General features: G+C 46.5%; 1 protein-coding gene across 1 annotated transcript in view; it reads left to right on the top strand.

Annotated features, from left to right (window-relative positions):
* Positions 1 to 8,490: 8,490 nt before the first annotated feature.
* Positions 8,491 to 12,844, top strand: part of NINJ2 (ninjurin 2) — a 50,954-nt gene continuing 46,600 nt past the window's right edge. Inside the window, exon 1 of the mRNA XM_046646341.1 lies at positions 8,491 to 8,568. The gene's annotated coding sequence lies outside the window, so the exon portion shown is untranslated. The remainder of the gene's footprint in view (positions 8,569 to 12,844) is intronic.

The raw sequence follows: 12,844 nt of genomic DNA, 5'->3' as shown, positions 1-12,844 counted from the left end.
CCTCCCCTCCCCCAACCCCCCGCCCGAGGCCGGGGGAAGCGTCTGCCTTTTCTAAGGCAGATCAGCCCCCTCCCCACCCAGCTCGCCCGCCGCGCCCCGTGGACCGGCGGCCGGCTCCCGGCGGGAGGCAGGCAGGCAGCTCCCGCGTGGGTGGAGCCCACTCTGGGCTATTTCGGTTCCTTCTTCGCCGGGGAGTCCTTGGTTTCCTGCCGTTTCCCCTAGGCTTCCCTTATGTAATTAATAACAGCTACCACTGGCTGGGCGCTTACTTTATATCAAGCAGGCACCTTACGTGTATTTTTTTTCTGACTTTTCAGGGTAACTGTGTTGGTATCATTAACCCCAATTTACAGGTGAGAAAATGTTCAGAGCAGTTAATTTGCGGAATGTCACAGCTAGTAAGGGGTTCAACCGGGATTCACATCCTAGGCTGTCCACTTTTGCCCCCTGCCATGCCCTCTGGGGGGTGGCGGGGTGAAGGTCCATGCCAGCACCATGTTGAAGAATGGTGGTGCTCAGCTAAATTATAACCCTAAAGCCACGTTGTCGTCAAAGATATTTTGGGGGCCAGACTAGGAAATAAGCTAGCTCTATGGAAATAGTAGAAAAGATTACCCCTAGAGCCTGTTTCTTTAGCACAGGGATCTAATCAAAGCTAGTGATCTGGAGTTCTTTCCGGACTCCCCATGAGAAGCATCCTGGCTTGGGCCACACGCCTCCTCCCACCCTCATGCCCCTTCTCCACCCCTTCACCCTGCCAAGAAAGCAAGGATTTGCATTTGTCCAAAGCCTCTCTCATTGGAACTCACCTGCCAATCAGGCGTAAACATCATTACTCCAGAGAAGAGAGAAGTGAGGCACCGGGAGCAATTCGTGCCATCGTTTTCCTGTCCTCAGGGTGCTTGAGAAGGACGACAGTATCCCAGGTCCTGTCCTACTTGTCCCCACAGAAGAGACACATCCGTGTCCCCAGAACAACGCCTTCTGGACTGTTTGAAGAGTAAGTGGTAGCTTTGAAAAGCAGAGAGCATTAGACACATGGAAGACGGGGTTTGTTTTGATGAGACATCAGTAAGGCAATGACTGGTTTTTATTATTAAAAAATAGTACAAGCAAATCATCAAACAATTCCACTTCATACACGTAATTACATAAGAGAAAAGCCTGAAAGCCACGTGGAGGACCCAAACCTTAAGATCCCTAGACACAGGTATGCAAACAATGTGTGAAGATCCTTATCCCCATCTTCAACCTACATCCCTCCATTCGTCTGGTACTGCAGTTGGGAGAAGTCTGCAGCCGCAGAGAGGGTGGGAGGGGAAAATTCTCCTTTTACATGTGAGTAAACACAATGCAAACAGGATATTGAAAGATAAAAAATACAGTTAAAGGGGAGGAGGAATGGAAGTTAGCAGTCCCCTGGGATGAGTTAATGACTGTAGCTGAGCACCGATGGTCCTGGAGCTGTGGAGAGGGAGGGCTGAGCAGCCACAGTGCTGTTCCTCTGGGTGTTGTATTAGAAGAACTACATTTTTTTTCTCCGGCCAGAAGACCTGATATCTAGCCTTGTTTAAAGCTTCAGTCTCCGCATTTGTAAAATAAGGACTTTGGATATGATGGTTCCTAAGCTGCCCCCAAGTTGGGAAGCTGCAGGTTCTGCAGTGGCCAGATATTTTCATTAAGTGATGCTCAACTCCTCCATCTCAATAACGTGTCCATCATCTGACTAACTGCTCAGCTTTCCTGCTGTATGAGGTCATCGCTGCCAGTTCCAAGTGCGTTTGGCTGCCAGAGGACAAACATTCCATGTGTGAACTGAGGATATATATCGTTGTGACAATAAGTCTGGCAAATTTGAGGCATGCTGATTTAATCTGAAACAGCAGTAAACATGGTGCAGTCTCCAGTGCGCCCGTGGGGACCTGGGCCTGGGCCTCCTAATTCTCTTTCAGGCAGCATCAGTCTTACTGCCTCAGGGCTTGAGGAGCCAAGAATCAGAGTCCTAGAAACCTTAGGCCTGCCCACACTCTTCAAAAAGTTGTCGGCTCCACTCCCTCCCTTCAGTCAGGTGGGATGCCTTACACCTCTGTCATCAGCCTCGTCTGTTAAGCTGTGCTTCTGCTTGACATGATCCACAGCTGGGGCTAAGACTGTCCTCAGGGGGCACCTGCCGCGGAAGGCTCTGTGTGTTGCATGACTAAATACGGTCGCCGCAAATGTCATGATCTCTCAGGAACAGCCCGCACACAGTTTTCAGAAGGCATCAGCAGCTCCTTATAGGTACTGCAAACCTTCCAATCCATAGATGAAGCAGAGGTTAGGGTAGAGAACGGGATTTTGTTTTCAGCTAATTCTCATGCAGTGTCCTGAGTGCCCTCATTGCAGCATAAGAAAGATGTAGAAACACAGAGAAGGGAGGAAAGGGGTGGGGAAGAGGGTGCATTTATCGAACACCTTCAGCACAGTGGTTCGGAATACAGGCTCTGGAGGTAGACTGCTTGGGCTTGAATCCTGAGTCTTCTACTTCCTTGCTGTGCTGTCTAACCTACGGCAAATTACTTAACCTCTCTGTGCTGAGTTTCTTATAGGACTATTAGGAGGGTGAAATTAATTAATTCATGTAAAGCACTAACAACTCTGCCTGCTCCATTTCTGTGCTGTACATGTGTGATGATTGTAGCGAGTCCTGTGCTAACTGCCTTACACATGTTCTTTGTTTAACGTTAACAATTCCTTTTGAAAAGGAAAATACAGGAAATTACTGAGTTCTACTACCCTAGTCATAACAATGGCTGTGACTAGACGTATATATGAGGAAGGAACTAAACAGACATATGGACAAAGCCCTTGTTTCTTCTAGTCCTTTCTACATAAAGGTTTTCATACTGTGGCTGATTGCTTTTTTTTTGACACAATAACGTGAATTGGAAATCTCTCTCTGTCAGAATGTGTACATGTGCCTCATTGTTTTTAACTGCTGCGCAGTACTGCATAATACGGATCGCCACTAGATTATTTACACGTCAGTAATGTTTACTGTGTACAGTACAGGGTGGGAAGATGGATAGGTGGCAAAGTGGCATAGAGCATGCTTCCCCAAGAAGCTTGTAATTTTGGGGGCGAATTTGGGACTTAGACGAAATAATCAGAGACCAATATAAGAAAGTATGTAATAAAATATAAAATTAAATTTAAAACTGTCAATGCGAGTGATTTAATAGGAAACAAGAACATATTCTATATATCAGTGGATCGAAGGGCCTGCCTCCTGGAAGCCCTGGCTGGGATAGAGAGGAATTTACCCATTAGTGCTTCCAGCCCCATTGAAAAATTACTCAAGACAAGGAGGACAAGTCTACACTCGTTAACAAGCTGCAGCAGAGCCACTCTCGGGTGTCTCCACTGGAGGTGGATGCACGGCCTGGGCGTTCCTGCGACTCGCAGCGCCTGCGGGCAGCACCTTCCTCCTGAAGCAGGGCAGGGGATTCCTCCTGTCTGTCTGCTCACAGAGGCTCGTGTTCTTCTCCGTGAATCCCAAGCGGTGCGGATCCAAGGCACAGAGACGCTGTTCAAGGAGCCAGAATGAGAACGATCTTTTCTGAGGTCCTCAGTCCTTTCTCTGGCCCTGCTTCCTTGGGAAAAATTAACAATTGTGAGAGCGCTTGCTCCATAGGGCCAAGCTGGGGGCTTTCCACGCTTAGGTCTTCCCAAGCTTTCGCCAAGGCTGTAGCTCTTTTACCCCACCCCTAAGCACTGATCACTACCTGAAGCCGGAACACCTGGCTGCCACAGAGACAGACCGTGTCAAAGCCCACGCTTGACATTGCTCCTGCAAGGCCCTACCCAGCAGCGTGCTAATACCTTGGTTGGAGTAAACCTTTTGACCCCCTCCTTGACTACTTATACCTCCATGTATGCCTTTCTCTCTGCACTGATGGGATAGCCAATAGTCAATTAATAGAAAAACATTTGCTGGGCGTTTCCTATGTGTTTAGCTCTGTACAAAACACGGGGCTGGGGATTTTGCAGGAGGGAGGGTCATAACAAAAGTGAGGCATGGCCTTGCCCTTGGGAGCTTAAGACTTTGGGTACACACAAGAACTCAAAACAGTAGCTCCTGCAGTGGTCAGCGTAAGTGGCAGACAGGACGTGCTGCGGGAGAGCAGAAAAGCAACCCCGGAAAGGAAATGGAGGGCCCTGCAAAGGGTCACTGTTGACAAAAGCCTCTATTCTTACCTCCCAAAGGATCCGTGTCAGCTCCCTCTGGCAACCTTGGGGAGTGAGTTCAGTAAGACAGGATGACCCAATGTGGCAAACTGATCAACATTTTGCTCACAGATTCACAGAAAGTCAGTGTTTCCCTGGGCATTTGGGAACCGAAATGACTATCCCCTTTTTTCTTCTTTTTGTTTTTCAGTACAGAAAAGTGGAAAGACTAGTATAATGACTCTCCTTAAACCCTTCACCTACATTCGTCAATTTTGCCATATTTATTGTCTCTCTTTCTATAGGTACACATTCCCCTCCGTTTGAAAGGAAGTTGCAGACCTCATCCCTAAATACTTCAGCGTATATCTTCTAAAAAAGGGGTTCTCCTACATAACCCCAGTATCATTATCACTCTGAAAAAATTTAACGGTGATAGACAGTTTATGTTCACTTTTCCCAATTGTCCACCCAGCAATGCCCTCGATGGCTGTTTTCCTTTTCTGAAATTAGAATACAATCGAGGAATAGTCGTTGCATTGGGATGTCCCGGCTCTGAAGTCTTTTTTTAAACTGTCACAGCACCCCACTCCCTTTTTCTGTCCTTTCATCTTCTTGACATTTTGGAACAGTGCAGGTCAGTCATTCTGGAGAATGACCCGCAATTTGGATTTGTCTGATTGTTTCCTCATGATTGGATTCCGGTTCTATTTCTTTTTATTTTTTAATTATTGTGGCAAAAATCTGTACCACAAAATTTACCTTTTTAACCGTCTTAAGTGCACAATTCAGTGGCATTAAGTACATTTATAAGATTGCGCAACCATCACCACTATCTGTTTCCAGACGTTTTCCTCATCCCAAACAGAAATTCCACACCCATTAAACAATAACTCCCCCTCTCCACTTCGCCAGCTCCTGGCAACCATCATCCTACTTTCTGACTCTATGAATTTGCCTGTTCTAGGTACTTCATGTAGGTAGAATCATACAATATTTGTCCTTTTGTGACTGGCCTATTTCACTTAGCATAATGTTTTCAAGGTTCGTCCATGTTGAAGCATGAATCAGAAGTTTTTTTCTTTTTAAGGCTGAATAATTTTCCATTGTATGTATAGACGCATTTTGTTTACCCAGTCATCCACGGACAGACACTTGGGTCGTCTCCAGCTTTTGGCTATTGTGAATATCTTGCTAGAAACACTGGTGTACAGGTATCTGTCGCCCTGTTTTCAACTCTTTTGGGTGTATATCTAGGAGTGGAATCACTAGATCATATGGTAACTCTATGTTTAACTTTTTGGGGGTTTGCCATACTGTTTTCCACAGCAGCTGCATCATTTTACATTCTCACCAGCTTCCAGTTCTCACATGGCTCCCAATTTCTGTATGTCCTCACCAACACTTATTTTCTTTTTCTTTCTTTTCTTTTTTTTTTTTTTTTGAGGAAGATTAGCCCTGAGCTAACATGTGCTGCCAATCCTCCTCTTTTTGCTGAGGAAGACTGGCCCTGAGCTAACATCCGTGCCCATCTTCCTCCACTTTATATGTGGGACGCCTACCACAGCATGGCTTGACATGCAGTGCCATGTTGGCACCTGGGATCTGAATCGGCAAACCCCAGGCCGCGGAAGTGGAACATGCGAACTTAACCACTGCGCCAGCGGGCTGGCCCCTTCTTTTTCTTTTTTTATAATAGTCATCCTAATGAGTGAGACGTGGTATCTCATTGTGGTTTTGATTTGCATTTTTGTAACAACTAATAATGTTTAGTATCTTTTCATGTGCTTATTGTCCATTTGTATATCTTTGTGGAGATATGTCTGTATTCACTTATTCATTTTTGAATTGCGTTGTTTGCTTTTTTGTTGTTTTTCTTTAAGTTATGCCTTCCTTTTATAATCTGGATATTAACCTCTTATCAGATATATGATTTGAAAATATTTTCTCCCACGCTGTGGGTTGTCTTTTCACTCCCTCGATAGCGTTGTTTGATGTACAAAAGTTCTTAATTTCGAGGAAGTCTAAATAACCTTTTTGTTGTTGATGTTGTCCGTGCTTTTGGTCTCCTATCTCAGAATCATTGCCAAGCCCAGCACCATGACGATTTCCCCGCTGTTCTCTTCCGAGAGCTTCATAGTTTTAACTTTTAAGTTTAGGTCTTTGATCCGTTCTGAGTTAATGTTTTGAATATGGTACAGGCTAAAGGTCCAATTTCATTCTTTTCATGTGGGAACATCCACTTCTTCCAGCGTCATTTGTTAAAAAGACTGCCCTTTCCCCATTGAGTGGTCTTGGCACCCTTGTCAAAAACCAATTATTTCTGGCTTATTATTTCTAGGCTCTCTATTCCATTGGTCTGTGTGCCTGCTCTGTTTCATTTTAAGAAGAACATGGTTTCTTCCAACCTCTTTCTCATACTTGTACCCACTCCCTTAAAGAGAAGGAGAATGAGGAGGAAAAGCCATGAATGCAGAAGAATTTAATGTTCTGGTACCCTGGATTTGAATGCTAGAAAGAGTGCAGCATCCTGGAGGGGCCTAATTTTCAGAGAAGCATTCAAAGTGTCAGTGTTGAACAAGCGTTTTACTCTATCTTGAACCCATCTCTTTACTATCGTAGGCACAACCATTCTCTGCATTTTTTCCCCTGTGTTACCAAACTTAGAGTGCCCAAACATGCTTGCAAGTCATGTCGTTTTGAAATCCCACATGAAACCATGTGTGTCTGTTTAGCCTTTAACTCATGGAAGAAGGAGGGCTGCAATTAACCCACAGTTATTCACTGAGCATAATTTATGTGGGACACTGTAACATAAAGTTCATATTTATGGGGCTTACAGTGTGGTTGGGGAGGGAAAGTGTGTCCATGTATATACATGTATATGACTTGATAATTACTTAGAGATGGGAAAGATGAAAACTGAAAATAGTTGGCAAAGTCTCCAAAGGTGGGGTCTTTTGGGAATTGTTAAAGAGGAAGTGTAAATTCAGATTCAGGGTTGAAGGTGGAGAGTACTAGAGATTAAAACACAAAGGCAGGAATGAGTAAGCTGTCTGGGGACAGCCAGGCCAGCCTGACTGGATCAGAGGGTGTATGTGGGACAGCACCAGTGGATAGGTGGGGTGGGGCTAAATGACATAAGATTTTTAAATAACCAGGCAAAGGAATGCACACTTGATTTAGTAGACAGTATGACACCCTTAAAAGTTCTTAAATGACATGGTTCATTTTTTTTAATAGAGGAAGGAAGCACTGTTTGAGGTAGGTTGGTCCAGGAGTGGATGGGGATAGATTATTAGGGAAGAGGAGTTATTCAGTTCTCATATGACTTCCCTGGAAAGAAAAGGAGTTGATCTTTGCCGCAGCTCCAATACCAAACTGAGATGTATTTCACAGCCCTTCCTATTGAAAGGCACTGTTGGAAAACGTACTGGATCTAAGATCTTATGAGATCTTGCCCAAGTTCAACCCGGCCCACTAACCTTTTGTGTTAACAGCATAAACTTTCCGCTCTTGGTTCTGGTTTGGTTTGGCACTGTCCCCACATTGCCTCACGTTGGTGCCATGTTTCCAAAGCTTGCAAGCTACAGGCAGGGCTGTAATTTCAGTTTCCTTGTTTTTACAAAAGGTCAAGTTTTCTAAAGCTATTAGTGGGTCAACTGGAATTTGTCTCTATTGAGAAGGTGCATGGAAACTGGGAGACCTTGCAGCTGACATTTAGAGCCTTCTCCCTGCTTCTCTCCGCTCCTCCCACCTCCCTCCCCTCGATACTAAGCCTCATCAGGACCTAGTACTTTTTCTTCATTCAGTGCTTTCCCACAACAGCTGAAAATTACCTGTGACGCACACAAGTAGTTCAAGCTGCTCAGTCCCACACAGGAATGTTGAGCCTTGCCAGTGGACATTTTGGGGGTCACAGGAAAAGAGAAGGCAAGCAGGAAGGGTCCTGTGGGCTAGACTCAGGAGAGATGCAAGAGAACCTCGTGAACATTCCAGAGCTCAGTGCAGGACAACAGCATGTGAGGAGCCATTAGGCTGCTTTCCCCTGTGGTCAGAGGCTGGCTGCATTTTCGCCCTCCCTTCCCTGCCTGAACACTCCTGGCACTGGAATTTCTGAGGGCCACCGTGTTTGGTCTTCAACCAGGACAAACAAAGAAAAGTGATTTGCTTTCCTGTCTGCTTTTGCTGAATGGGATCTCTGAGTCTATTTACCGCTCATGCCCTAGATACCCGAGGGTTAGTTCGGACTTCAAACCCTGAGCATACAGGACTCCCAGCTTTCCTGTATCTTTTTCCATGTCCTGAGCCTGATTGCAGACTTCCTCCTCCCCACCCCCACACCGTCCCTTCAATCTACAGGTAATTCTGCGGCCAATTCCTGACTAATACTCCACCCCCAAATTGCTATTTCAGCTGAATTCGCCCAAGCTTGATCATCTTTACCAAATATTTTGGACTTCCTCACAGTCTAGTTATCTTCTCATCCGCATGCCTTTCTGGTATAATTCTGAAATGGTGAAGAATCTCCTCTGATTTTAAAGGGCATGCAGTAAACTCAGCCCCCTAAGGGGTGTGGCAGAAATCCGGAATTCTACCCAATTCGTACCTAAGCCCAGCCTTCCAGGAGTTGCAACTAAAATTTCCTAGAAACCTTTGTGCTTCGGTGCTTTTTTCACCTTCTTTTTCCCCTAACTGAAAATGGGTGAGGAGCAAGAGACGGGCCAGCGAATCAGAATGATTAAAAAACACCACGCACACACGGCACAGAGGGGCTTTGCGCTTCCCCTTTCCGATCCCGGGGAACAGGAGGCAGAGGCAATTCGCAGGTGAGTAAATTCGCAGATGCCCGTGCATGCTCCCCAAAGGTCACCAGAGACTGTCCAGCGGGGGCGTGGAGGCCAGTCTTCCGTTCTGGTTTTCTTTTAGAACTTTCGTCCCGAGAGCATCCTGTTCTGTTATACACATACCCATGCCGTCTCTAAATTGCTAGGTTGAGTACAACGATAGTCAAGTGCCTGACGGTTGGTTAGAAATAGAAAATGAGCTGGCAAGACCCTGGTCCCAAGCCTGTGGCAGGGGCTGTTCCGCCTCAGAAGCCCTTCTGCACTTTGCTTCTCCTCCTTCCCCTCCAGAGCCCGACACCTTAACGTCTTCCTCGCTCCACAGTTGAAGGCATTTTAAAATGTCTTCAAGTGCACCCCTGATCCTTGCACCTAGGCAAGAAGCGGCTCTTTCTCCTCCAGCACATCAGGGACAAAGCTGGCTCCTTCCTTCTCCCTCACTCACTTGGGTCGGTGGCTAGGGCTGTGCTGCGCTGCCGGCAGGGAGGGGTGCAAGGCCGAGCCGGGGCCTCTCGGAAGGGAGCCTGCCCCCGAGGGTGCCCATACCCAGCCTTTGGGGAGGGAACTGCATGGGGGCCCGAGGGCTGGCCTCCTTGGGGATTTGCACTTTGCAGGCTATATTTAGAAGCAGCTTTCCTGCTTATAGAAAGCAGTGGCCCACGCTGGCTACAGTTATGACTGGACAGTCACTTTCTTTCAAAAACTCTTATTTTCAGGTGTTTACCATTTTCTTTAAAATGGAAAAAACAATGTTGCCTTACAGGCAAGTGGCTCCCCGTGCACTCTGTCTCCTGAGAGCGGTTTGGCGCCATTTCCCTCCGCGGTCTCGCGGTCAGCTGAGGACAGGAACTGAAGGAGGGCTTGCTGGACGGCAGGCCTGAAAAGTTTTGTTTTCATCACCACGATGGTCAGTGGAGTTGAGTAGGTTCATTGCTTGGAAGGACCTAGAAGACAGGATTCCTGCGTTGTGTTCCTACTTTCTCCCACATCAGACCTCTGCCACCTCCATCCAGGTGGCATAGAATCACGGCCAATGGAGCCAGACTGCCTGGGTTCAGCTGCCACATTACTAGTTGCGTGACCTGTTTACTAGTTGTGTGAACTTGGGCAAGTTCCTTCATAACCTATTTATATGTTTATATCTTATAGGTTAAGTACCTACCTCATAGGATTAGTGTGAGGATTAAATGAGTTAATAGATGCGAAGTGTGTAGAATAGGGACTGGCACATGTTATATAAGCATCACTGTTATTTTTTTTTTTCTGTTGTCTGTAAAATGAGGAAATGTTATGAACTGTTATGGTGGTCATTCTGCAGTAGGGACAGGGCGAGTGCCCGTTGTGTGCCAGCACTCACTGTAAGTGACATTATGAGGAGGTGCAGAAGAAAGGAAAGACCTGTCTCCTGCCCTCTGGGAGGGGAAGAGAGACTCTCCGAGATTCTCAGAGAATGTGCAAAAAGGGCAAAAATCTGCGCCCTGCTCTCCCTGGTGGAGGGTGTCATGACACAGAGGCCTGTCAGAGGCTCGAGCACCCATGGCTGCTTCTCCATCCAGAGCAGTCTACCCGCTCAGCCTGGGGACCGAAGAAAGCGAGGAGGGGTCAGGCAGGCCTCTGACTTGCTCAGGCTTGGTCTTTGGACCGTAGCCCCTGCCTTCGCGATTGGCCTGCCCCTGTGGCCAGGCCTCACCCCCGAGGCCTCCTGTCTGGCATGGAGTGTGAAAGAGGAGCTGGGAGGATAGACAGTACTTGGCTTTGCCAACTGGAATTTTGGCAAAGGTCTTCCAAGCAGCTGATGGGCTCCTGTCACTGGGCCCAAAATCTGCCCCAGGGAATTCTGGCTCTGCCCCTGGGCCTGGCCCCACACTCAGAGCCCAGGCTCTGGGCACACTGGTGCCATCCTTAGTGTGCATGCGGAGTGCCATGGCCATGCCCCTCAAGTCTGCACCTACCTCTCTTGAACCCTCCAGTCCGTTCTAGGCTTTTATAATCGGAGTCCTTCCTCTGCTTTGGTCGTTCAAATCCTACCCAAGTCTGTCAAGGTCCACTTCAATCTCACCTCCTCCATGAAGCCTTCCTTGACTGCCCAGCTCATACCACCAGTCTCACTGTCCTAAGTTTCATAGTTACCTAATCCATTCATTTGGAAATTAGAAATGTACTTAATTATATTCCCACCAAATATTTGAACACCTGATTGATTGCAAGGCACTGGAGGTGGGTGTTGGGGAATTTATAAAAATAAAGGACAGGATCTTCTATCAAGAAGCTTAAACTCTAAGGGGATGGCCTGGAAAATACTCTATTGCCACATGTTGCTTTTCATGTCTAATGTTATTATTTAACTCAATAATAATAATCATAATAATAACAAACAATTTGGGGGTATTTGTTATGTGCCAGTATTGTCCTGAGAACTTTACACAAAGAACTATTTGACCCTTAATAGGACTCTGATAAGATAAATGCTGCTATGACTCCTACTTTACAGATAAGGAAACCAAGACGCAGAGAGGTTTAATAGTTGCCCAGTGTCAGCTAGTGAGAAAGTCAGGATTTGAACCAGGCGGCCCGACTGCATTGTTTATACTCTTCAGCACTGCGCCATATTTTCCCCACATTTCACCTTTTCTGTTCACCTGGAGTGAGACTCCTTGAAGGCAGGCACCTTGTTTCATGCTTCCTCGCTGCCGGAAGCACTTAGCACATTTGTAGATAGGAGGCAGACGTGGGGGGTAAGTACTCAGTTAGGATTCAGGGAGCCTTGGTTAACAGGCCCTGCAAGAAAGAGGAGAAGGGATTGTTCAAGCTGTCTGAGTTCCAGGGCAATAGAGCTGGCAAAAGAGGCAGTTGTCCAGTGCCCAAATACCGCTCTGTGCTAACTCTTAGCTCACACTGCCTCCTTGCTAGACCAGTCCTCTCTCCAGGCCTAGACCAACGTTGCCATGGAGGCATCCAGCTAGCTAGTAGGAGGGCTTTATATGAATCGCTCTTCACACCTGGACGTAGGCCTGTTAGGAGCAGGCCCAGAAGCCTTGGTGACTTCGGGTTAATGCTTACCAAAACAGTTGCCTGGAACTGGGAATGTCCTGTCTTGAGGACACTCATCCCATTCCCAAAGCTGCCAGCCTCCAGTCTCCCTCAGGATTTCCCACCGTATCTACCAAGTTAGAGTGATCGCATGTCTGAGAACAGAGAGCACTTTAAGCAAGAAACTATCTGTCCCCATTCAAGAGGACAGATTGTCCGCAGTTTAATGAAAATCTTACTCACATTCTAGTTACTCTCCTATCATGTTCTCTATTCCTTTCATATTCATGGATTGCCTCCTTACTATAAGAAGTTGTGTAAGCACTGAGGGCACACACACAAAAATGTGTTTCCTGCCCTGCAGCAGTGTACAATCTAATAAAGGGGATGATCCTAGCTCTGTATACACTTATATACAGATGTGAGTCATATGATAATGATTATCATATCAACCATTTATTAATTGCTTACCCTTTGCATCTGTGCTTATAAATATCTTAATAGACTTTATCACATTTAATTTTTATAACAAATCTGGATATGGTTATCCCCATTTTACATATGATGGATAAAGCTCTGAGGTTGGTTTGTAGCAGAGCCTAGCTTTGTTGGACTTGAGTCTGCCCCTATCACCTGCACTGCACTGCTCCCCTTGAGAGGTCCAGGTGGTGAGCACCAATGAAAACAGAGGTCAAGGTCACTTTGGGCTTAGTTGACCAGAAGTAGCTTTGTGAAAAAGCCTCCTGTAGGAGTCTCCTCCTCTA

The sequence above is a fragment of the Equus quagga genome, chromosome 1 (genome assembly GCF_021613505.1).
Source record: "Equus quagga isolate Etosha38 chromosome 1, UCLA_HA_Equagga_1.0, whole genome shotgun sequence".
NCBI classification, from domain to species: Eukaryota; Metazoa; Chordata; class Mammalia; order Perissodactyla; family Equidae; genus Equus; species Equus quagga.
This window is presented reverse-complemented; position numbering and strand designations above follow the sequence as displayed.